The sequence below is a fragment of the Sabethes cyaneus genome, chromosome 2 (assembly GCF_943734655.1).
Source record: "Sabethes cyaneus chromosome 2, idSabCyanKW18_F2, whole genome shotgun sequence".
Taxonomy (NCBI): Eukaryota; Metazoa; Arthropoda; class Insecta; order Diptera; family Culicidae; genus Sabethes; species Sabethes cyaneus.
This window is the reverse complement of record NC_071354.1, coordinates 203,508,043-203,532,410: the sequence shown is the minus strand read 5'-3', so window position 1 is coordinate 203,532,410 and position 24,368 is coordinate 203,508,043. Positions and strand designations below refer to the sequence as shown.

The following is a 24,368-nucleotide window of genomic DNA, read 5'->3' as shown; positions in this document are numbered from 1 at the left end:
AGTATTGTTTGTGGTATTGATTACATGAGTGGTAAAAGCAAAACTCTTTGACTGTTGATTTGAACATAATTTCTAATCAAGTAGCAACAATGCCAATTGTTTGCTGATTTTTAATGCAGGTGCATTTGACTGGAATAATCGCTTTGGTGTCTTTAAAAATTAATTGAAAACTTTTCATCTAGTTTTTGTATCGAATTTTTATTACCAGAAATATAAAAGAGAGTCTCTCTCCAAAATCTCTTATTTTGGATTGGTGAAGTAAACAGTTTTCACATAAAACTAGTAGGAATTCATAAGTAAAACCATTATGCAATCACACATTCAGACGTGCTGTCAGGATATTACGAACAAACATCAAATAGGAACAGGATGATTAAGTAGGCAACCACCGGCTTTCGATGTTTTCAGCTATGAATTTGCACCTCATAACTACCAGCAAGCAAACACGTGCCGAAAAACACGATGATTGATTCCGACGACGATGCAGGCATCCTTCCGTGGCACATCGTTGTTCGGCGCATATTTTGTTCGGTTACGAAAACCTACTTATTTCAAAGTCAAACTATGATGACATGCTACTTCCTTTGCTAGCAAAATGACGATAACTTCGTTCGGAGTGTAATTAGAGGAAATTTTTAGTCGCTCATTATTTCAAAAAACTGGTTTCCACATCTTTTCTTTTCCTTCGCTTAGTTGTTGCAAAGGTTAAGTGGAAAATTGTGGCAAGACGATATGACTGACTGAGAGACTGAGTTTTGTTTTGAATTACACGATATGATGACGGTGAATCACAACCAACAACGGCATAATCAGCAAATGTCTGCAAAAGCATTGCGCAATGTTTCTCATACAAAGTAGGTAAATTAGGCAAATTTGTATAACAATAATTCATTCATGCATGCATTTTTAAGCGAACCGTCATGGGGGAGGGCTCCGTAATTAGCTAATTGCACAGAAAACGGAAGTGAATGCTTTGCGGGAAAGAAAAAAATGCGCTGAGGAAATGATAAAACATAATGCCTTCAGTTGGAGTTGCATTTTGTTGCATCAAATTATTATTTTTTGTTTAGCTAGAAACTTGAAACTTTAGCCTTTAGTTGAAATCGACCCTAAGACGACTCCAATATTCCGTTTAACCGGTAAAACAAACCCTTCGATCACCAAATGGCACTAAAAATATGCAATAATTGCCCTGAACGATGTGATTTGCCATACTTTCAAATGCACCCTCCGAAGAGGGGCACAAGATGATGCTGCAACAGTTGACCGAAAAAAAAGTCAGCCGATTATAATTATAGCCTCTTGGAATGCCAAAACTTTTGTGCTAAGTGACTTCTCGTCAGCGGTGTTGCGGTTGGCGCAAAAAGAGTAATTAAAAATAGCCATCCAGGTAAGACGGCTAGTAGTTGTTTTCAATGGAGACCGAGACACCCTGCCCGCGCGCCCCCCCCCATCGGCAGAGTGAAGAATGGAATGGCAAACCGCTGACCGTAACATCGACCACCCATCATCATCACGCGATGCACGTTTTTGGCGGCGATGATGCGCGGACTTATCAGCATCAATTTTTGTTAGAAAATGTGTGACACGGCTTTCTGTCGGTCAGTCTGTCAGTCAGTCATTCAGTCAGCTACTCCGTCTCGGAATGATGTCACTCGGTTCGGTTGGTACTCGGATTGTGACATAATTTGCTAATCTCCCCAGGGTGGTATTTTCCCAGTCCGTCTTTGACTTCTGCCGCGTACAATATGAGCTATGTAACTGGTGAACTATCTTTTAATTTACTGGCAGACTATTCATTTTGGGGAATAACCCATGGTCTCTAAATCAATGACCAACAGTAGTGCAGTGTGTAGATATTAAACTGTGCAACGAGTGCTTCATGGTTATGAAACATTTGCACCGAGTGAAGAGATACCAACCAATTTGATCAAAGTGGTGCTCATTATTGATTGATGATCGAGTTGCGATTAATTGAATTTTGATACGGCACCTCAATTGTCAGAGATGGCACCCGAATGGTTAATGATCGTTCTATAATTTGGGTGTCAGATAAATGAAATTAGAGACATAATAGACGAACAACACTTTTCATCCGATGGTTGCACTTTCGGTGCTGCATGTGGATAGATAATAATTGCTCGTAACAATGCAGGTTGTTTTCTTTTCCATTCCTTACATATCAGTGGTTTTCAAAGTGTGGCCAGCTGGCCACATGCGAACTACTTAATGTTAATACAGCATGGCACCGGTGCTATAATGATGATTACAAAAAAGATAACCTTCTGAGTTTTGCTGGTGCCCAAAATCATTTTTCTCGAAACCATTTTTTATCTTTTGAATCACTGAACCGATTTTAATGGTATTGGTATGAAATGAAAGGTATTTCAACTAGTTTTCCAAGAATCAAACATATTCTTTTACCTTTAGTTAGTTTTTCAAAGTCCTTGCAACGATTCTGCCCTTATAAAATACTAGCTGTAATCCCCGCGCGTCGCCTCGCGTCTGATTGAGGGCAAATTGTAGGTACGCTATGTCACGCTAACGCTATGTAACTCTATGAAGTGTAACTACGTTACTTTCGCTCGTCTTGAATGTAATCTGGTATGATTGGTTTGAGTCTTTGCTTAATGTTGCTTATTACCACGAAAATACATATCGCGCCCCTCGTTTTGGCGACAGGCATAAGCCTCGTATATTTATGATGATAATACAGACGAGTCGTCTATGCCTTGCGGCCGTATGACTAACGGGGTGTCGTGTATATGGACGATTTAATGTACACTAGCGCCAGGAACAAGCTGTTGTTACTGCAAAACTAGTTATTCTCAATGAACTATTATATTGCTGGAATGCAGGCAACACTTGACAAACACCGACTGCTGGTTTTTGCTAGGCGATAACGACGCTAGGCGATTGTTAATTGCGCAACTAAGAAATTACGGTGGGTAATGATCCAGCATCCTTACAAGATGCTCTGCCCATAAGAGGCTCATGGCTGGCATCATTATCCGCTGTAACCGGTGAGCGTAGGTATTCGTCAAATAATTGGAACGCAATACTGTCGTTTGTAATTATGTGAGCCGTGAAATAAAAAGACGGATAGTGATATTGATAGGCTGCAGTGGGCTGGCTACGATGAGAGACTATCGAAAACAATATTCAGCAGAGAACGTTACAAAGGACGATGACTTCGAGCTAAACCCCGCACCCGTTGGATAAGGGTTGTCGATTAGGATGCTGGAACAGCGAGTGTTACGAGTGATTGGAGAGCGACAGCCCAAGTCAGACTAAAGTGGAGACGGCTGCCAAAAACGGCACTGATTTGAAAAGCGGATTATTGCCGAAAAAGTAAAGTAAAGTAAGTAAGCTGTCATTCATTATACTACTGCCTGAGTGGCGTTGGTGGACTCCACCGACCAGTATGTGCTTTTGGATGCATTTATCTTCAATCCAACCTTCCCTACTTGCTACGTGCTTTAGTCTGGTGTACTGTTCAGCAACCCCACAGATATTCTATCGACAACGTCCTTGTCATCGGCAATGCAGCCGAATTGACCAGATTTGTAAAAAGATCGTTGCATACGGTTCTTAACACACTGTAACGCTATGTTGAGCCCCAGGCAAGAAGGGCCATCACCTCCACGAAATCCTTTGGCAGTATCCAATAAATCCGACAATCCACCCGGAACTGGATCGCAGCATAGCTCCATGTGATCGATCGTATCATATGCAGCTTTGAAGTCGGTGAACAAATGATGTATAGGAATTCTGCCTTCATGGCTTTTTTGGATTGCCTCTCTTGGCCTATCGTTGCATTGTGGTCCAAAAGGGCAAAAAGTAGATTTTTTTCTAGTAGTTTTTTGTTTTCTTACAAAAAATATAGTATCTCCGAGACTTTGGTTCGTATGAATACCCCCCTATAATCTGAAAGTGTCAAAAATTAATCATGGCTTACTACGATAAAAATCAAAAACTGTCTTGTTTATGTTGAGAGCAAGGTTAGTCAAGAGAGGTTTTCTGGTGTTCAAATTTATTTATCACACTGCTGGGTGTTACCCTGGCGATCACCGACTTTGTTAGTAAACAAAGTATAGACGGATTTCATGCCAAATCGACCAAAGGTTGGCACGACCCTCTCAGAATTCAATGAAACTTTGTGTGTGTAAAGTTCATGTAAATAAGCAACTTTGCATGCTTAGTTTTTCCAAAATTGGACTAGACTAACTTCTGGAAAGGCCGCCATTTTTTTCTCTTTTTTTAATAAAACCTGATTTAATCCACCTAGTGGTGAAAGGAACCTTTGTTATACGGTCTTACTTGCAATTTGAGATAGAAATCGACACGTTTGGTTTACATGAAATTTTTGGAAATTGAATAAGTTTACAAAATTTGAACCAAATAGAAGCACATATAAATTTTGAGTTTCTTTTCTCATGAAATTGCTGAGTAAGCTGTTACTAATGAGGGTAAGTGCAAGTAAAAGTAAGTTGTAAGATGAAATATTATTCTTTAACATGTACATTGCGTAGTAAAGGTCTAGTTAATAGGTATTTGAACTATGCTTAATTTCCTGTAATGCCATTCTATTTGATTGCCAACAATAAAGTTTTCTTGAATAAATTTCATCAATTTTTATGAACCTTCGGTTACTCACGTTGTTGTATTTTGTACACCATATGTAGGTTTTTGAATACCATATTGTTATAAAGTTACAAATCGTATATTACGTATATACTAACGTATATTCTTCAATAAACTTGTTATGAGCAAAATGTCAGAAATATTCAATGCATTAATACTTTAAATTGTTAGGGAAATAGATTAGCATAAACCGACATCACAGAAACGAAGCAAGTAGCATGTGAGGTGTACCGCAATTGGCCCCAACTGGAATTTTCTTTCGTTTCTTCATATGAAAAAATGGTGTCTGTGCGCAGCAACACTACCAGCAAATATAAAATGTTTAAAATGTATCCGTCTGTTGGTAGTATTAGTATTTTTTATAATCAAAGTTCTACAGTTCGTAAACAAGCAAACATAGAGGTATACTATGTTCAGCAAAGTTGTGTATTTTTATCATTTATACAACTTTGTAATACATGAAAAAGTCATACAACAATTACAAAAAGAGCTAAAATAGAAAAACTGATTTTACAAATTCATATACAATAAATAAGATCTCTTCGTTGAAGAAATAGAAGGTTACTGTCTTCAGCAAAATTTCTTCTAATAATATGGTCTAAAACTTTGCAGAACACATCAAAATTGAAATTGAAGGAAAATAATTTCTTATTTCACTTTTATGGGGATTAATCAAAATTCGAATTCTACCAGACGAGTTCTATCGTTTTTCAATTTTAAGAAACTCTTCCAAAGGTTTGATAAACTTAAAATCAAGTTTTCCTAGTCAAAACTCTAGTGCGCACGTTTTCTTTGGTCTTGGGCTATTGTGCGCGCGAGGAACTGTGTTATAAAAGTTGACGCGAGTGCTCGAGGGTTAGTATCTTTTGAGCAGTAAAACCAATTTAACAATTATGAAATTTTGCATATATATTCGAAGTGTGAAAACCTCTCATTTGATATTAAAATAATTGAAATTAGGTTATTTTTCTTGGTTAAAATCATGAATTATTGTTAATTTTGGTGTGGTGTATTCAATTACTCATAACTTTCAAATTAAACATCCAATTAAAAAACCATTCAATAGTGATCTATCCGGCTATATTACCTGCCAAATGAAACTAACAGCACGTAAATCGGTTTGGCCATCTCTGAGAAACAGGTGATCATTTGAACCTTGTCGAAACTGGTTTTTTAAGCATAACTTTTAAACCACTCGTTTGTTTTCAATAAAAATTGGCGTGAAGTTTAGCAATAGTAAGAGCTTTTATTTGGTACTAAGATCGATGAAATCGGTTATGTGGTTCCGGAGAAAATCGTGTCACGTAATTTTTACATTTTTGCTTATAGCTTTTAAACTAAAAGTCAGACCACGAAACCATCTAATAGTGATATACTAGGTAATAATACATTTCAAATAAAAGTTATAGCAGACGAACCGGTTCTGCCATCTCCGAGAAATAGGCGATTGAAAATTGAAGCGCACACACATACACACACACACAGACATTGCTCATTCGTCGAACCTGATCGATTCCCAAGTAACAATTCCAAGTTTTATTACGTTCGTATAGTGATTTTCATGCCCAATTTCATAAAACCGCTAATAAAACTATGAGCTGCACCAGAACTTTCTGATAACCGCTATAAAACCGGTTTCTGACCAAGTGGCCCACTCCTCAGAATGTTTTCATAACCGCTATAAGAATCAGGCTATAAGCTCTAGTAGTCGTATCACGCTCTGCTCAAAGCAGCAATAAAACCAGTTAAGCTTTCGCTGCTTGACAGCCATCGCCATAATTTAAAAAAGCTTTTCGCTTTTCGCATTTCGTATTTCGCTTTTCTGGTAAAAGCTAAATAAGTTCACTAGCTTTGTCAACTTGAAAATATACCGTAAGAAGAAAAGTTTAGGTTTTACTGCCATATCATTCTGAACGATTTGGTTTATAGCGACCAGAATAAAATATCCCATAAAATATTTATTAAATTTTAAGCAATTTCATTGGCTTGCAGCATGTGCGCATTTAATTTCATCGTGCATATTGATATGATAGGTCGATATAATCAGCGCGCCACTGAAATTTTGCCATTTTCGAAAACTGGTTGTTTTAACAAATTGAAAATATTCAGTTAGTCAAACTCAATTTCTACCAAAATCATTTTAGTTGCTTCCTCTGACAGGAAAACCGATTGATAATAACTTTTTTTCTGCAAAACACTTTGCTTTGATGAATTGTTATTTGCGAGCTAAAACAAAATACCAGAATATGGAAATATGGCTTCGCATTAAAAAATCATTTTGGTGTTGAACTTTGGTATTCTTCATAATAGCAGCAAGAAAACTGTTTGGTCAGGGTGTTACCGTTTTAATAGCTCTATAAAGCTAACAGATTTATTGCGGTTTGACAAGTAACCGCGATAAGATCAATTTTGATTGGTGCGACATTTTGTATTGATACGCCACACGTATGGTAGGTTTGTAAGAGACGTGGTGCAGCCAACAAGTTTTAACGTGGTAATACAAGCAACCACAATAAATTTGCTTTATTAACAGTTTTATTATGGTTTTCTAGCTAGCTATAAGTGTGTTTGGACTCGTATTCGCTTGGTATTGCGCAATACCACAATAAAACCAGAGGTAATGATTAATACCGCAATAAAACCTTTATAAAATTCAACTAAAACCAAGTGGTTTTAGAATTGTTACTTGGGTGGTATATGTGACACGGCCCTCCGGGCCTCTGATCAACTTCGTGTTTTTCGACCAATTCCTAAACCTTTGTTATATTGTATAACAAAGGTAAAAATTTAACATGAAAACTATAGGACCTACAAAAACTGATCTATGGGTGACTTTTAGAAAATGTTCTGAATTTTCATAAAAAAATACTGAAAAATTTAAAAATTAATTACTACACTGAAAAAAAGAAGCATTTTAAAAATTGAAAACCAATTTCCCAAAAAACGCCATCTCAGAAATTGATGAAATTTTGTTTGAAGATAGATAGTTATGTGGCCTACAAATCTTCCATATATCGCAAGATGGTCAAACTGAAGGGAAAAATGTTTTCCTAACAAAAACTTTTTTAAACGCTTACGGGTAAAAAAGATATTTCAGTATTTCCAAAATTATAGCACCTACAAAAAAATGATGTATAAGTGACTTTTAGAAAATTTTCTGAATTTTCATAAAAAATACTGACAAAAACAAAAAAATAATAAAAAATACTGAAACACTAAAAAAAGGTATTTCAAAAATTAAAAATCGATTTCCAAAAAAACGCCATCTCAGAAATTGAAGAAAATTTTTTTGAAGATAGATAATTGTATAGCGTACAAATCTTCCATACATTGCAAAATGGATTCATTTTCCATTAAACATAATTTTTCGTCAATAGTAACTTTTCAGAAGGGTAACTTTTAAAAAATGGGATTTTTTTTAAATTTAAAACTACTTATTTAATCAAAATGGCGTCTCAGGAAAAGTTATGAGAAATTATTGTGTTGTGGAAAAAATTGCACTGAAAGAAAAAACTAAATCATGATAAATGGTAATTTTCTCAAAATATCCCTTTCCTATTTGCCTTATTTTTTCTAAAGATAGCTTATATTATGCCCCAAAATCTGACGAAGAGCTACTTATAGTCACTCTTTTTGATATTTTATGAAAAATCTTTGAAATTTGCATTTTGTTTGTAAAACTAATATAATCATATTCTTTGCGCATCATTTTGAATTAAATTCTTATATAAACTTTTTCTTAAAGGAAAGACCCATTTTGCCAAACCATTTTATTTTCTTTTGCTTATAGATATATTCGAATATATTGAATTTAGAAAGAAACTATTTTCACAGGTTCATGTCCCACACTCCAGAACATCCGGTATCGGTTCTATCGGAACTCAAATTTGGCCATTTTAATTTTCTTCAGTAATATAGCATATGGGGTATTAAATCACAGGAATTTTCTATACGAGTTCTTGGGTAGACTTTTGGATGTATTTTGAGCCAATTTGGACATTCCGGAATATCCGTTATCGGTTCTACCGGAACTCAAAATTGGCCATTTTGATGTGTTCATATGGCAAATGGGTTATCAAATCAAAGTATTTTCCAACGTGAGTTATTGGGTGAACTTTTGGATGTATTTTGAGTCGATCTGGAGATTCCGGAATATCCGTAGTCGGTTCTATCGGAACTCAAAATTGACCATTTTGAACAGTGGCGACTCGTGGTGGTTTAGCTTACCTGTTCAACCAGCGAAAAATACAAATTAATACGCAGTTTTTTTTATTATCGAAATTCTATATTTTATCCATAAAACAAACATTAGGGGTATTTACGTAGCGCTTGCTATGTTGCGTAAACGGTGTACTTCGTGTATATGCTGCCGCAATTCGCATAGCAGTTCCGGTTTCTATGGAAGTGGCAGAGTAGCGGCAGCATAAATACGCAATACTTCGCATACGCAACATAACAAGCGCTACGTGAATACCCCTATTATTTAAATAACAACGGAATATTATACATAATAATAAAAATGTCCCAAACACCAAATTTTTACGCAAGCATTGCAAAAGTTTTTCATCATTATATGGGTTGCCGTCGGCTATATAACTACCAAAGTTGTGTGTGAAAGTGGCATTTGTACTAAAAATACTTTGGTAAATTCAGCAATGCCATCTAGTGTTAGATTAAGCAGCACTCGAAGATCAACCTTGGCTGCAATTTCGGTAGTCGAAAAATTTTTCTTCAGTGCATGAAAGCTTGGAAAGCTATGTTTATGGAAGTCGTTTGCACTTCTAAGCAAATTATAGTTTCGCACTAACAAATCTATATCTGTGAACAGGGTAATACTTAAGCCTTTTTTGCCATTCTCAGCCGTAACGGAAAAGTAAATAATAATTTTCCGTGGCATAATTTGAGACAAAGTTTGTAGCTCGACGTTCTGTTTTTGTTGGGAAATTTTTGAAAACCTTTTAATTAGATCCGCGAAACGAATTTCCAGCAGTAAAAACGTTATCATCGATTATTCGCCATTATTCAACCCGAGAAATGGGAAAAATTGGCAATACTTAATACCGATTAAGTTTATTAATTTTTTTAAAGAAATATTTACTCGCTATATGAAATAAAATCGCTTTGAGTTTAATTTTGAACAGTAATAGCACAAAGCTTCATAAACAGTGGTTTCTTCTAATAGGGATAACATAATAACGGAAATCTGACGGTTTATCAGTGCTTGACGTTGATCTACAAATATTGAAATATCTTGCAGAGTTGCAGGTAGTTGCAGCTTAAACCTGTTCGATCTTGTAGAGGACACTTTGAACAATTATTTTGTGTATATTTTAGCTTGGAAGTCGGTGGAACATTTTTTAAATCAGTAATCAAAGTTGGAGTTCTGTTTTTTTGAAGGACAATATCTATGTCGTTTCTATGGGGCGATTTCTTAGGAGTGAGGTCAAAATGAATTCCTTCTATAACCAAAATTTATTCTACTAATCTTGATTGTTATTCTCCATTTTAAAGATTTTGATTACACAAACTATGAAACTTTTACGAGCGTGAAGAATAACCTTCAAAAATGAAAGCAAAATTTGTAAGTAAAATCCACTCTGCAACTTGATAGTTTGAACGCTTGTAATAGTAGTTGTGACGCTTTCCCAAGCAAACTAATACTTGTTTATATAGCAGAAGGCATCTATAAACAATTTTAAATACTTAGTATACCCGATTAAAAAAAAGTGAAAAATGATTTTTGTCTATGGCTCAACGCACTGTGCGTCGTGTTGAACGGTTTGCTCAGCAGCTTCGTAAACTAAACTAATAATTTACCGAATTATTCGTATTGCATATGCGTCGGTTCAAACGAAATCATGAACTATTGATGAAAAAAAATTTTGTCGGGTTGAATTTTGTTGCCTGTCCTATGAACAGGTTGAACATGCGGACGAGTCGCCACTGATTTTGAATTTTGCTCAGTAATATGGCAAATGGGGTATCAAATGAAAGCATTTTTCAACGCGAGTTCTTGGGTGGACTTTTGGATGTATTTTGAGTCGATCTGGACATTCTGGAATATCCGTTGTCGTTTCTACGGGAACTCGAAATTGGCCACTTATAATAAAGTTATTGTAAATTTTGATGTGTTGTGCACAGTTTCTCATAACTTTCAAATTAGACGTCCAATCAAAAATAATTAAATAGTGATCTATCGGCTATATAATCTATCAAATGAGACTAATAGCGCATAAATCGGTTTGGCGATCTCTGAGAAACAGGCGATCATTTGTACCTTGTCAAAACAGGTTTTTTAAGGCTAACTTTTAAACTGCTTTTAAGAGCTTTCGTTTGGTACTAATATTGTTAATAAGACACACACACACACACACACACACACACACACACACACACACACACACACACACACACACACACACACACACACACACACACACACACACACACACACACACACACACACACACACACACACACACACACACACACACACACACACACACACACACACACACACACACACACACACACACACACACGCACACGCACACACACACACACACACACACACACACACACACACACACACACACACACACACACACACACACACACACACACACACACACACACACACATTGCTCCTTAATTTGTCGAACCCTATCGATTAGTATATGTGACTTGCACAGTGCATTGGAGTTGTCACCTCTGCCTTGTTTGTCGCACCGTCGACATTGCTTTCTGAACCGTGATTCGTTTGGGCGTCTTTCGGTTTTGCGTCGAAGTGCTGCTTTCACCTTCCGCTCATTTCAACATTGCCCGTCAACCATTTTTATCTCAGCACATCTCGGCTTGCGGTACAAAGCCTTGTACCGACGAGATGCATCGAATTTTTGGTAAAACAAAGGTGGAATACATTGAATTTCTGGTAAAACTTCCGCGTTTCCTGAGAACGGTCATGCTGCTCCCACTCTGCATATCCCTGCTCTAGCAGTGCTTTTCCTCCCGGAATATTTGGGTTCACTGCATCTTCTGTCTTAGCCTCCCAGATGGCCCCGAGGTAAAACGTTGATCTAACAAACCAGTCGTCTTATGTTCGAATCTCAATTGGAAAAGGCTGTAAAAGTCAATAGGATTGTAGTATTCGCCCCGCAATTGTTCTTTACTCTAACAGCTAGCTGCTAAGTCTGTCGAATAAAAACAGGAGATCAAATTTCGAAAAACGACATGTAGCACCTAGGATTTGCTTTTTCTGCATCTTCTATCTGTGTCTTTCCACATTCTAATGATTGGCACTGTGCTTTTCGCCCGAGCAGCATTCTCCTTATTTGTCACCCTTATCCATTCAACGTTATTCCAGTCGTTTCACTGATTCCGTGCCACGTGCCCGAAATGTTCACTACTACACAACTTCGTCCGACTCATCCTCTTCTGGCAACGTAATTTCGATAGAATGTGCCTAGCTTATGGTGATGTCAGGCAGCTTCAGCCGCGCAAGATACAACCGAGGCTGTAATACCGAACGGAATGCGAGTGCTAACTAATAAAAAATTGCCTGTGTCACCTTGCTCGTTTCGCTGATTGTTGTTGCATTTTTTTCAATTTCTTTGGATCGAAAAAGATATTGTATGAGCACAATTTTTATGATACTTGACAGTAAATGTTATGACAAATTTGTAATCCCACTGTAGTAGAGTAGCAATGCGACTGATTTCCTTTCTAGTTGGCTGTAGGAATTGTTCAAATAGTAAACATACCAGTGTTGATTAATGCTCTGTAAATCATACACATTCTATTCTACTGGTCAGGATAAATTGCATCATATTTAATTGCATTAAACTGCTCGCACACCCCACTTTAATGGGTTAAAAGGACCAGAATGCGGAACTATCACTTTCTGGTCGGTTCCCCAGTAGCTCCAGTTCTGACGACTGATCGCTCCTTAGTCATAATCTTCAACAGAAGCCATATAATTAGACAGCCAAGTTATTGGATAACTGTCTCACAAAGCTCTGACGGATGCCGCTCCCAGGCCCTCACATTGACATGTAAACATGTACGGTGAATGCATGAGCTGACAACTAGAAGAAATTATTACCCTCATAACTGTGCTGTGGTGTGGCAGATCTCATCGCGGATTACCACGGGTGGTCGGTTTCTGCAAGTGTGTATGCTGTCGGCGAAGGAAAGTTTGCTACAATCCAACGACGCAGCGGCAAGAATTGATTGTGGTTAAGCAAAATTTCTCTTCCCAGTCCCATCATCGTCGTCGTCGTCGTCGTCGACGAATCGCCGCCACATAACTTTTGCTGGAGCCATCATCAACACCACCGACCGCAACCGCACCACACGGACTGCCGCGCCGGCTGCTGCACATGTGAGTAATCAAAAGGCTGTAGATGTAGACACAATGATACAGGTTCGTTTAAGTTCGGTCGGACTGAGTATTTGATATGCTAGTTACGGCCGGGGGCAACAATGTAACCGGAGAACAATTATAAAATTACTGTTGGTGGGAAATTTCTGTATCAAACGGAACAATGACAGAGAAATGGTTTAACTATCAGTCTGAACTATCAGCTGATTGGTTAAAGAGTGTGCTCATAATGTACGGTGGTTGAAAATGAACATCACATAATTTAATTATTAATTTCAACACTTTTTACGATCAGTGTTTTGTCCTAAAAAAAGTAAACCAGTAATTTAAACTGCTTGGTTTCTCAATTTCTAAGCAAACTAAAGCCATAATATGAAATTAACATCGAGATATAGGCAACGAAAGCAAAGCAAAATATGCATTTCAAATCTGTGACATAAGAATGATGCATTTACTGTTGGTGTTGTGGTTGGTTTCATTGCATTACGTTTAAACTCTTGTCACTTATTAAACAAACAAATACGGTCATGGCAAATTTGATACATTTGGTCTAAAATGCAGACCAACATTCTCTAAATGCTAAAATTTGCCTCGTATTGAAACCATGAAAGGTGCAGCGAAAGGTTTCACCGTACTGAAATATTTCAGGCGCTCGGCTTTGCGCATGAACGGAAATCGCGGAGAAATGGCAGCTTACGACCGAGATAGAAAACCTTGACCTAGGAAAAGGACGCGCGCGTCCTTGGATATGCATCAAATGGAATGGTCCATAAAAAATTACATCACCTATCAATCTACGGATTGGCATTTCCTGTTCAGTCAAGCGAAAACGGAATTACTCGCGAATCAGGAGCTCATACTGGGCTAGAAGGCAATCGCATTCCAGAGCCGTCAGAGGATTCCGTAATGTGTTCAGTGAATCATGAAATTTTGCGATTTTCTCGTACCAGGTAAGCAGGAAAATGATGCACTACCGCAACGGAACGTCGAGGCGAGGAGTGTTTCCGAAAGGACCCGCCTGTTCAGTCATGCGTAAAAGAAATCCCCATTCTCCCAGCAATGTGGTTGACACTCGCGGATGCAGGGGAACAAAAAGCTTCTCTATCAGGTTCTTTCCAAAGATAGACTTGTAGTTGAAAAAATCACATTTATCAGGATCTAACGCACTTTCAATTTTAAATAAAAGAAAGCTACACTGACCATAAAAAAAGAAATTCAACTTTCTGATTGTTAGAAACTTTTCGTCACTTTGGTTTTCCCTCGAAAAATCTGCGAACATCAACAATAACAAAACAAAGATCCGCCAATATAGACGATCTCCATTTTCAATCGTCAAGGGCCAATTGCCCGTCAATAGGTTTCATTTCACCAATCACGTTCGGATCAATTTTCCACCCATTAGCAGCGATCGGTCGGGTCTGCCAAATTTTTTCGATCATGCATCGAGCAATCACGACCGAAGCGCGCATGGGAAAGCGTTTTTCCACTTTCGCGAATTCTCTACGACGTGTTCGACCCACACCCTTTCCGAAGGCTGTTTTCGGTGGACGCAAACCCGAAGCGAAATTGAATAATCATTGGAGGAAATTGAATTGCACTTTGCAGCTCTTGGCAGCCCTACCGGCACCCTCTCAAGTCCAAGTCGGGTTTAAAGCACCGGAATAAACAATGTTAACAATGAATATGCGAAATGAACACTTAGCACGATTTATATATCGCATCAATTGTTTCCTTCTCGGAACAAATGACCTCGCACTCACCGACAACAGCTGCCGTCGAATTGTAAGAAAGTGCAGTAAAAGTGAAATTCGGTCACCGGTGTATGAGGTTTCGTTTTCCCTTCCCATTCCACCCCCAGAGCCGGGCAAAAGTTCCGCGGAGCGAAAGTGATTTGTTACGTCAAAATAAGATGAAAATTAGCCTAATTTGTTGCCGACTGACTATAATTTAGATACTTATCAACCAATTCACTTTAATCATAATGGGAACTGAGCGTATTGCAGCGGAAATTTATTGCCATCATGCGAAATGAAGAATGAAGTTAGTGAAGAAGAATGCTGGATTATACTATTTTTTTATATTACGATCAATTTTTTTAGTTTATTCCTTTGACAATCTTCGGTTTCAAACTGAAAAATTGCAAAAAAATGTAAAGCAAAAGTCTATAGAGCTGCTGCTTTCTCAAGTATGCTGCTTAAGCCTGTAAAAACCACCGAAGCAGTTCACTTCAACCGAACGTTGCGAAAAGACGTGAAAACCCTCGTTATACCTACTTTGCCAAAGTGAGTTTAACGATCGCACCGGAACGTGAGCAACAACGTACGATGCATGACAGGTGGAAGTCCGACAAATTAATTTGTTGGTTAGCTATCCCAGAAAAACTATCCCACAATTGGCAACCATTGTTAACTCTTTACTCTTAAGCATAAGTTTGCTTCTATAGTGACACGTCAGATAAAGAAAATTGGAAGTGCAATTATTTTAACTTCTTTTTTGCCTGTTTATTGGCACAACACCGAAGACCTTGATTCGCCTAACCCATAAATTATGCACTAATGGCAAAACAATCAGCGTAAATATTAATATCCACAACACTGTTGATCACAATATAGAGCTGCTAAAATATGCAAACATTGATAAATGTACAGACAAAAAAATGGAAAGAAAAACGAACACCTTGCTGCAACCACGGCCGTCGAATTGCGATACCTGCCGCGCAAGCGATTAGCTCCGTACAGTCGCCCCGTAGGTGAAGTTTATTTTTTTATGATTATTTACCTGCCACCATTACCCAGTTGCAATCGAGTTTAGCCGCTCCGCGCGCACCGGTTAGCTACAAACTGCATACCTATAGGATAAAACAAAAAAAAAACGCACTTGGATCAACGGCGCTGCAGATGGCCGAACATGGTTCATGCTGAGGTGTGGCCATGAACGAAAATTAACTCTAATCGAAGCTGACCGTTAATGAACAATGATGGCAAAATTAGTTGAGTCTCTAAGGTGCAGTTCGAAAAAAAGGAGTCTCGAAGGCAATCCTGCTTTGAGATTAAGGTGCGACTGGTTTTAAACACCTTGATCGTCGATGTGAATTATTACTTTATAATTTGGTACACTTTGTGAAATTAAGCATGAATATATTGAACGAAAATCCAAACAGTATAAATTTCCGGCTGGGTTAAGGTCATTTAAAATCCAAGGTGGCAACTGGTGGCTTAGCATAGCGTCCTTTGTCCAATATGGCAGGTTGTCGTTGAACAAAAAGCATGAAATTCTTAATGATAAGCATGCTGAGCTTGCATGCTGAGCTTGCATGCTGAGCTGGCTACCCAACAAGCTTGCCTCAATAAAATGACAGATAAATAGATGCTTGTCAGCCTATATCAGACTGCAGTCTCTTTCAAGGGCAGAGGTAGCGTCGTTAAAGAATAAAATGATCAAAGTGGTCCTAGCTTAGTGCCCTGCGGCACATCAGATTGATTCGTGAACGGGGACGATACTTTCGAGCGTAACCATGTGACAGACTGTTGCTAAACTCCCAGTCGTGATATTTTATCAAGCAAAATGCGATCGAATGCAGTTTTCAAATCAGTGTTGTATCACGCATGATTACAACAAGTGCCTCATTTCTGGAATGCAATCAGAAGTAAAGTCACGTAGGTCCGTCGTCCCGGAGCGGCCAGCCACGAACCCATGTTGGTTAAAAGAAATGTAACGTTTAGTACTACGAATTAAATTATCGCTTACAATTATTTCCAATAACTTGGAGGCTGCAGACAAACTGATAATATCTCGGTAATTTCTGACACTTCTGCGATCTTCACTCTTGCATATCGGAAACATGAACGAATGCATCCAAATGTCCGAAATGTTTGCTTTCGCGAAAGATTTGTTAAAGATACAACAGAGTGGTGCAACTAAAGCTTTGGCGCACCTACACAAAACAACGGCAGGGATTCCATCTGGTCCAGCACAATACGATGTTTTCATTTTTTGTTGGCGGCAGCAGCGGTGATCAGGTCTGGAGTTAGCCCAAAGGTGTCAAAAAAGAAAAGAAAAAATAGTTTTCAACACAATCAAAATACAGAACGTTTAATAATTAGCACATTGAAGTGTACACATATTAAAATATGGTGGAAAAAGCGGGATTTCTGCAATGGTGTCCCGTTACGAAATGTAACTTGTTATACCTACCTAAATAACAATCTAAATCAAAAAGTTAATACTACGTTAGAAAGTATATTTAACAGACATAATTTAAAACTTGTTTATTAACTTAGTCACAAACGTATTTTTTGCTAGCGGGAGCATAATGTCAATGAAAGTCGGGTCCTCGTCGCACAGTGGCGCTCCTCCATACAAAGCTTGGCCAAAAGTCAAAAGTTACTTCAAATCGGCTGAAAATAACATCTTCAACTAATTTTGGGTCACTGATTTCAAATAAAGAATCAAAATTCTAAAAAATGGAGGCTCATCAGGGTGGTTCACAATATTAAAAAAAAAAGAGTTTCGCTTTTTACTTGTTTTATTGTTGTTTATTGTTTCTCGGAATGGCAATTTTTGTATTTGCCCTTGCAGCATAAAAAACTTGTATCATGATGCATTAGGTTGGTTCACAAAGTTTAAAAAACTTTAATGCCATAAAGATTTTAGTAAATTATAAGTCACTAATATCAATTTTGTAACACAAAATTAAAAAAAACACTTAGTGGACCATCCTAAACATAATAAAACTGAAATAAATTTTGGAAATGATATATAAAAAATCTCATCTTCACAGAAACCAAATCCTGTGGGACTCTTTGATCTGTGTCACCATAAAAACATAAGAAATGAATATTTTCAATGTTTTAGTAATCATATAAATTATTGAGTTTCTTACTTATATTTTTTGAAAAGCTCATTAAAATACCTTTCATCTTATATCACCATCATTCAAACCGGTTCAGTAGTTCAACACCCAGCTAGCATTTTCATATGTATTTTAAGGTCCAAATGAGAACTACGTGCCGATATGTATCTAACAAAGTCGTATTCGATGCGCAAAACTAGTTTTTACGTACCATTTTGGAGGCGATATACAGTCAGTCCACAATCATGGGTCACACAAAATTGTGGGTCATTTTAGCTTTAGCTGCTATAATTTCCGTTCAAATATCACCTAATGATTGATCAAATTGTTAGTGCTACTTATAAGTAACGATTTTATCAATCAATTAGTATAATATTCACGTATTAATTGTCAGAAAAAGCTAAAATGACTCATAATTGTTTGTGACCCATGATTGTGGACTGACTGTACGCATTGAAGAATAGTTTTAAGCGATTCACTTATATAGGTATTTTTATAGGCTAAGATCCGGCTAAGAAGCGCAATCAGGTTCATACAGCTATACAACTTTGGGCTGAAAATCGTATGTTTGTTTTCTACTATCATTATAAACGATGGTATATCAACTTGTGTGCGCTTTATTGGGCTATATTTACGATTCCAAAATCATTTATAGATATTTATGATGATTTTCATAGATTGATAGCCGAGTTAATTCTGACTGGGCAGTTATGAATTTTTTAAGAAAAGCAAAATGAAGTTTTTTGAGAACACCCTAACTCAGAAAGTGGCACGCTAAGCGCCAAGTAAAAATGTAGGGGTCTAAGATTTTCTTGAAAGGAACAACTACACAAAATTTTAACAAATCCGGATCATTTTTAAATAAAACTTTTTCATAAAATTGCACACATATGTATCATTCCTTCATATAACGAGAAGAAATCACTTCCAATATACCCGTCAAAAATCGATATTCCTTCCTTAGCGCAGTAAAGCGCAGAAAGTCACCTAGTTTTTCGAAAAGTAGAGAAAATTTCGTATAAGATGCATTTAACATGATCGTTTTCTGATTTTGTATGGAAAAACAAAATATAATTCTTCAACATGTTCAACTTCAGACATTTGTCAAAAATTCATTTTAGCTTCAAACTGGCTAAAATTTTCAGGTTAAGCTCCCAAACTATTCCAGACAATGATAAAAATATAATAATGGCAAAAACTTGAAATTGGCATTTTGATTTTTGGCCAGCTTTGTGCCATAGTGCGTCGCACCGTGGGATGAAACCCAAATCTAGGTGGACAAAAGTAATTACGCTAAAACCGTTAGTCCTAGGTATATAGTATGTTCTGAGTAAATTTGTTATTTTAACTTCCGCATTTTTTTGTGTATATTACATTAGGGTGACCATCATAGTAAGCGAGTGCAAAATATAAACTTTTTTATGGCTTAAATTAGCTGAATGAAATGCTCACATTGCTCAGCAAAGTTAAAGAACATTAAATTTTAAGTAACTTTGCTAAAGAAATGAAAGTTCTATCTCCTATGGTTGATGAGCTGGAGCTATTTAAAGTTTTTGGTCGGGGTGGACCTAAAAATCCGTTTTTTCTTTATATCTTCTTTCGTATTTATTTTTTACAAATCATGCCTCCTGAGCACTTTCACACGCATGGAAAACGCACATTTTGTTTGAAGGAATCAAGTTGCTATCTCTTTCAGTTCCGAAGCTACAGGCATATTTCTGAAAAAATATGGTGCCTGTAGCTTCGGAACCGAAGGAGATAGCAACTTGATTCCTTAAAATAAAATGTGCGTTTTACATTCATGTGAAAGTGCTCAGACGGCATGATTTGTGAGAAATAAACACGAAAGAAGATATAAAACAAAAACGGATTTTTCAGGTTCACCCCGACCAAAAAACTCTACACTGATTCTACACTGAAGTCGCTTTTTACGCGACTAATTTTTACGCGAGTTTCGATTGCATTTAGTTCGTATTTGGATTGGATTAAGGTTAGATGCGAATTGGATTTGAGTTGCATATGGATTGAATTAGGATCGGATTTGAGTTGATTGAGTTTGAGATTGAGTTGAGTTGATTTGTATTAGATTTGAATTTGAATTAGGTTTGAATAATTGTTTTCAAATTAGATTTAGATTGGGTTTGGATTAGATTTGGATTCGGATTTGATTTGGAATGGATTTGGATTAGATCGGATTTGAATAACATTTAGATCGTAATTGGATCAGATTTGCATTGGTTTGGGCTGGATTTGAATTGGATTTGGATTGGCTTTAGATTGGATGTGGATTGGATTTGGATGGGAATTTGATATGGTTTGAATTTGATTTTGGATTTTGATTTTGACGGATTGGATTCGAATTGCATTTGGATTGAATTTGGATGGGATTTGAGTCTGATTTGTATTAGGTTTGGAATGAATTTGAATATGAATTAGCTTTAAATTGTTTAAATTTGGATTGCACTTGGATTAGATCGAATTTGAATTAAATTTGAATTATATTTAGATCATATTTGGATTGGATTTGGATTGAATTCGTGTTTGATTTGGATTAGATTGAATTTGCAATAAATTTGTACGGCATTTCGCTTTTAAGCTTGGCTTGGGATTAAGTTTGAATACGATTGGGTTGGATTTAGATTGGATTTGGATTAGGTTTTTGATTAAGTTAGGGTTCGATCGGGAATGATTTAGGTACGATTTGGATTGGATGGTTTTAGATTTGATTTTAGATTTGGATTTCACCTAGATTTAAATATGGAACGAATTTGAATTGGACATGGAACACTTTAGATCAACACTGGAGTGCAAAATGTAAATTATTGGGAGAATTTTATAACATTTATATCATTGTCTATCGAATCAAACCCAAATTATTGTTTTTGAATAAATAAGACGTAAATAATCTTAACACTCGGATCGATGATTATAATGCTAAGGTCAGTCGGTTATTCTCGATGTCGTGCTGCATGAAGAGGTTGAGATGGATTCAGTTCCTCTTAAGGAGTTTTGGAGCAAGCAGCCGTTAACAACCTAGCAAGGTTGGGTGGGAAGACTATCATCACGAAATCTCACATGCTTCTTGGTTGGCTTTGCGGATGCTGTCGATTTCATCGGAATCAACCGTGGAGCATTGGAAGAGGGCTTAAGGCCTTCTAAATGGAAAGCAGTGAGATTGGGACTTATCATTTACACCGTCAAAACGAACGACGTGGTTGCTGGCAGGGAACATAGGAGTCCAAATGGTGGTGGGGATCGATTGGTAGGCTCGTGAATATCACGAGTCGTGATATGTGACAACGATGAACGACGAAACGGACTTTCTACGGATTACGTAGCCAGCTGAAGTTCCCTAGTTTGCAAACTCGCACAAAACTGGGATTGGAGAATCACAACCCACGACCGATAGTATTAGAGGACCATAATTCGTTCGGCGCAGGATCTATAACGGACCGTCGCACAGTGGGCAGAATCAACCGAAAAAAACGGAACTTTTTGTTGCCGCTGTTTTTAAGGGGTAAAAAGTGACTTTTATTATGTGAAAAATCATGAGAAATCGATCGGTGATAATCTCATCGCGCGGAAATGATGAGAAGTAGTCTATTTTGCTCCATTTACTTCTACTTTTTAATAGTTTTGACAGAATCATGTACTAACTCTCTCTAATTTGAGAATATGTGGTAAGAAGAAGAAGCAGAAGAATTATTATTTCTAATTCCCGTCGTAGTAAGTACAGCCATTCTAATTTTCATCATTTGTTGGATGGATTTAATGAATACTCCAAAAGTTCTTGTGCTGATTTGCTGACTAAAACACACTTACCTTCCGATCCGTGAACTTTGAAATCACTGAAAAGCGGTTATTAAATTCGTCGTACCGTTTTAAAATCCGTCCATCAAAATTTTTCATTGTTCGAACTAAAAATCACAACAATGTTTACGAAGCTAATGCGCATGTATTTGTGTAGGACGGCATGACAAATGTTATTCTGCAAAATTTCTGCAGGTCAGGCAAGTTTTCCTTACTGTAGAGTAACGACAATGCCTTGCATGAGTTATTTTCATTTATGAATGACGGAAATTGAAACGATTAGTCGACATTTTCTTCTTCGTCGCACGAAAGAAACGTAGGAAATTTGGCTGGTAGGACTTCTCTAATGATAAAAAGCATTTAAATTGATCTCAGCTCACTTTGATTGATCGCGTATGATAGACAACAAACTAAAATATATTAGGGAATAACTAGTTTTGCATTGTACGTCATAAAAATGCTGATATTTTTAATAATTTGTGTTGGATAGGACGGGAATGGGCAATTACGACGAAGCAGCAACACATACCCTACTATAATTTCCTTAGCCAAGTAATCCCGTGTTTACCTACATATGATACTTGTATGTCAACATTGAAGCTGAGTAACAAGAATATTATTCCTCATGTTTGCATATCATTTTATTCCATCGGTCCATAATACCTGACAGCGTCATGATTGACGCAACAGAACGTGGCGTCAGTGGATTAATATGCGCTGAACATACCCGTATCAAATTGTACAAATGTACCCCCCACAATGCGGGAGGCGTAATTCATGATTGAATAAACAATAATTACGTTATGAATGGCTGAAGAAAAATTGATTTCTTCTTCAATAGCGCGTTGGTCACAGAAAGTGCTGGATGATTCAATGACTATACCATATGAAACTTTCTTCTGTAGAAAGTAAGAAAAATGCTTCAAACTAACTTCTTTGTCCCAAAGTCTAGTTCCAGGTTTTTTTTTTTTCGAAATAACAAATGTAATTTGTCAGTAACCCATTCTCCATCACTCACCTTTTGAATACTAAATAAGGAAGCATTTCAAGAAACCACCGCAGAAGAAAAAAAAATCAATAATTGCATTGCGTTGCTCTCTCACGCCATCGAACTGCTCGGTGTATGTAGAAAAAGCGCACTATGCCGCTATGCCACTATCAAAGTGATGCAACACCAATCACCCAATCAGACAGAGATGAGGTACGCTACATGCGTGTTACGTACATAACACAGAAGATGCACATTTCGCATAACACTCGGACTGAACAACAGGTTCCCGGCATTAATGGACGTTTGTTTGATTTTTCCTTGACCTAAATAGTTCAAGTCCATTACCCGATGATCGTGTGGCTGTCGAAGGAAAGATCTGCAACAGCCTGAGGTGTCCGTTTATGCGTCCCGAATCGATACTCCGTTGACCCAGTTCAGTCCTCCATTGAATATGCGAACGATTTGCGCTTGGACATAATTGGTGACGAACCTGTTTTTCTTTTCTGCTCCTCTTGCGGGATGGAAGATGATGCGGTGCAGGGCACAGTATCGGGTTAATGTCTTTTTCTCTTGTGAGATGGAAGATTCCCGCATTACGTAAACTGTTATCTAAGTGTAGTTAGGAACGTGATGTTAATAGTCGTAATTACTTCCTTAATGAACGTTTCATCAGTCCTGTTAGGCTTACAAATAAACTTGACCGCTCTCTTGAATATGGAAACCGATTCCTTGCTTTCCATTCAAGTTTTATGGAAACCCATTTCAATTGATAAAACACCAGCCGCAGCAAATGGCTATGTGTACCAATCTGTGTAAAATTACAGCCTGAAACTTGATCACACCTCTAGCTCTAGCTAATCAGTTCGCAGCTTGCGAGCAAATTGAACAACAACAGCAAATACGATCGCAACATCGCAACATCTGCTGCTGTTTGGCACGCAATGCTTCCTAGTGGCGTGTGTGGAAAGCGACAAGGCCCACACGGCTCGACTCGACTCAACTCGACGATTCCGCGTTCTGGCCTGGTGGGTGGTAGATAATTGCTTTTCGATTGCCAATCGCAACCCAAACAGTCGCAGTTGCATATACACCACCCGCTGGAGGGAGTGCAATTCTACCCCCTGAAGCAGTGCTGCAACACCGGCTCACAATGGGCAGAATTATATTTTCTTTATCTCAAGCAGGTGATCTACATACGCATGCGCTTACGGTTGTTGGTGCAAGTTGGTGAATTGGAATTAGTGGAGCAGCAGCGGTTTTTTACGCTTTGCTTCGAATGACGACGACGGCGACGTCGCAATGCACCACCGATGAAAAGGTGAGAAAGATTGACGCCTGCTGGGTTATTATTAAAAATTAATAAATCAAACAAAGGCACCGCGATGAGAAATAGGCAAGAATGATCGAAACAGCCGCGCCGCCGCCATAAGCCGCGTTGTGTTAGGTAAACAAGCTAAGGTTTTCTTTGATGCTCAGCATCACGTCGAACTCTAAAAAGCACACAGCAGCTCAGATCACGACAGTGAGAAACAAATGGGCCTAAGGGGATTAGTGTAATAATAAATGCAATATTTTTATGCGCTTGAATCGGACGGCTTAATGGTTTCACGTTTATTATGATGTTCAGCAGTGAACATGTTTGCTGATTGAATGAATTGTTATAAATGAGTGTGTTTTTTTCTGGTAACTAT

The 24,368-nt window shown here is 37.6% G+C and overlaps 1 protein-coding gene across 2 annotated transcripts in view; it reads left to right on the top strand.

The window, feature by feature from the left end:
- LOC128733555 (guanine nucleotide exchange factor DBS) overlaps nt 1–24,368 on the top strand; it is a 243,767-nt gene that overhangs the window by 93,855 nt on the left and 125,544 nt on the right. The window lies entirely within an intron of this gene.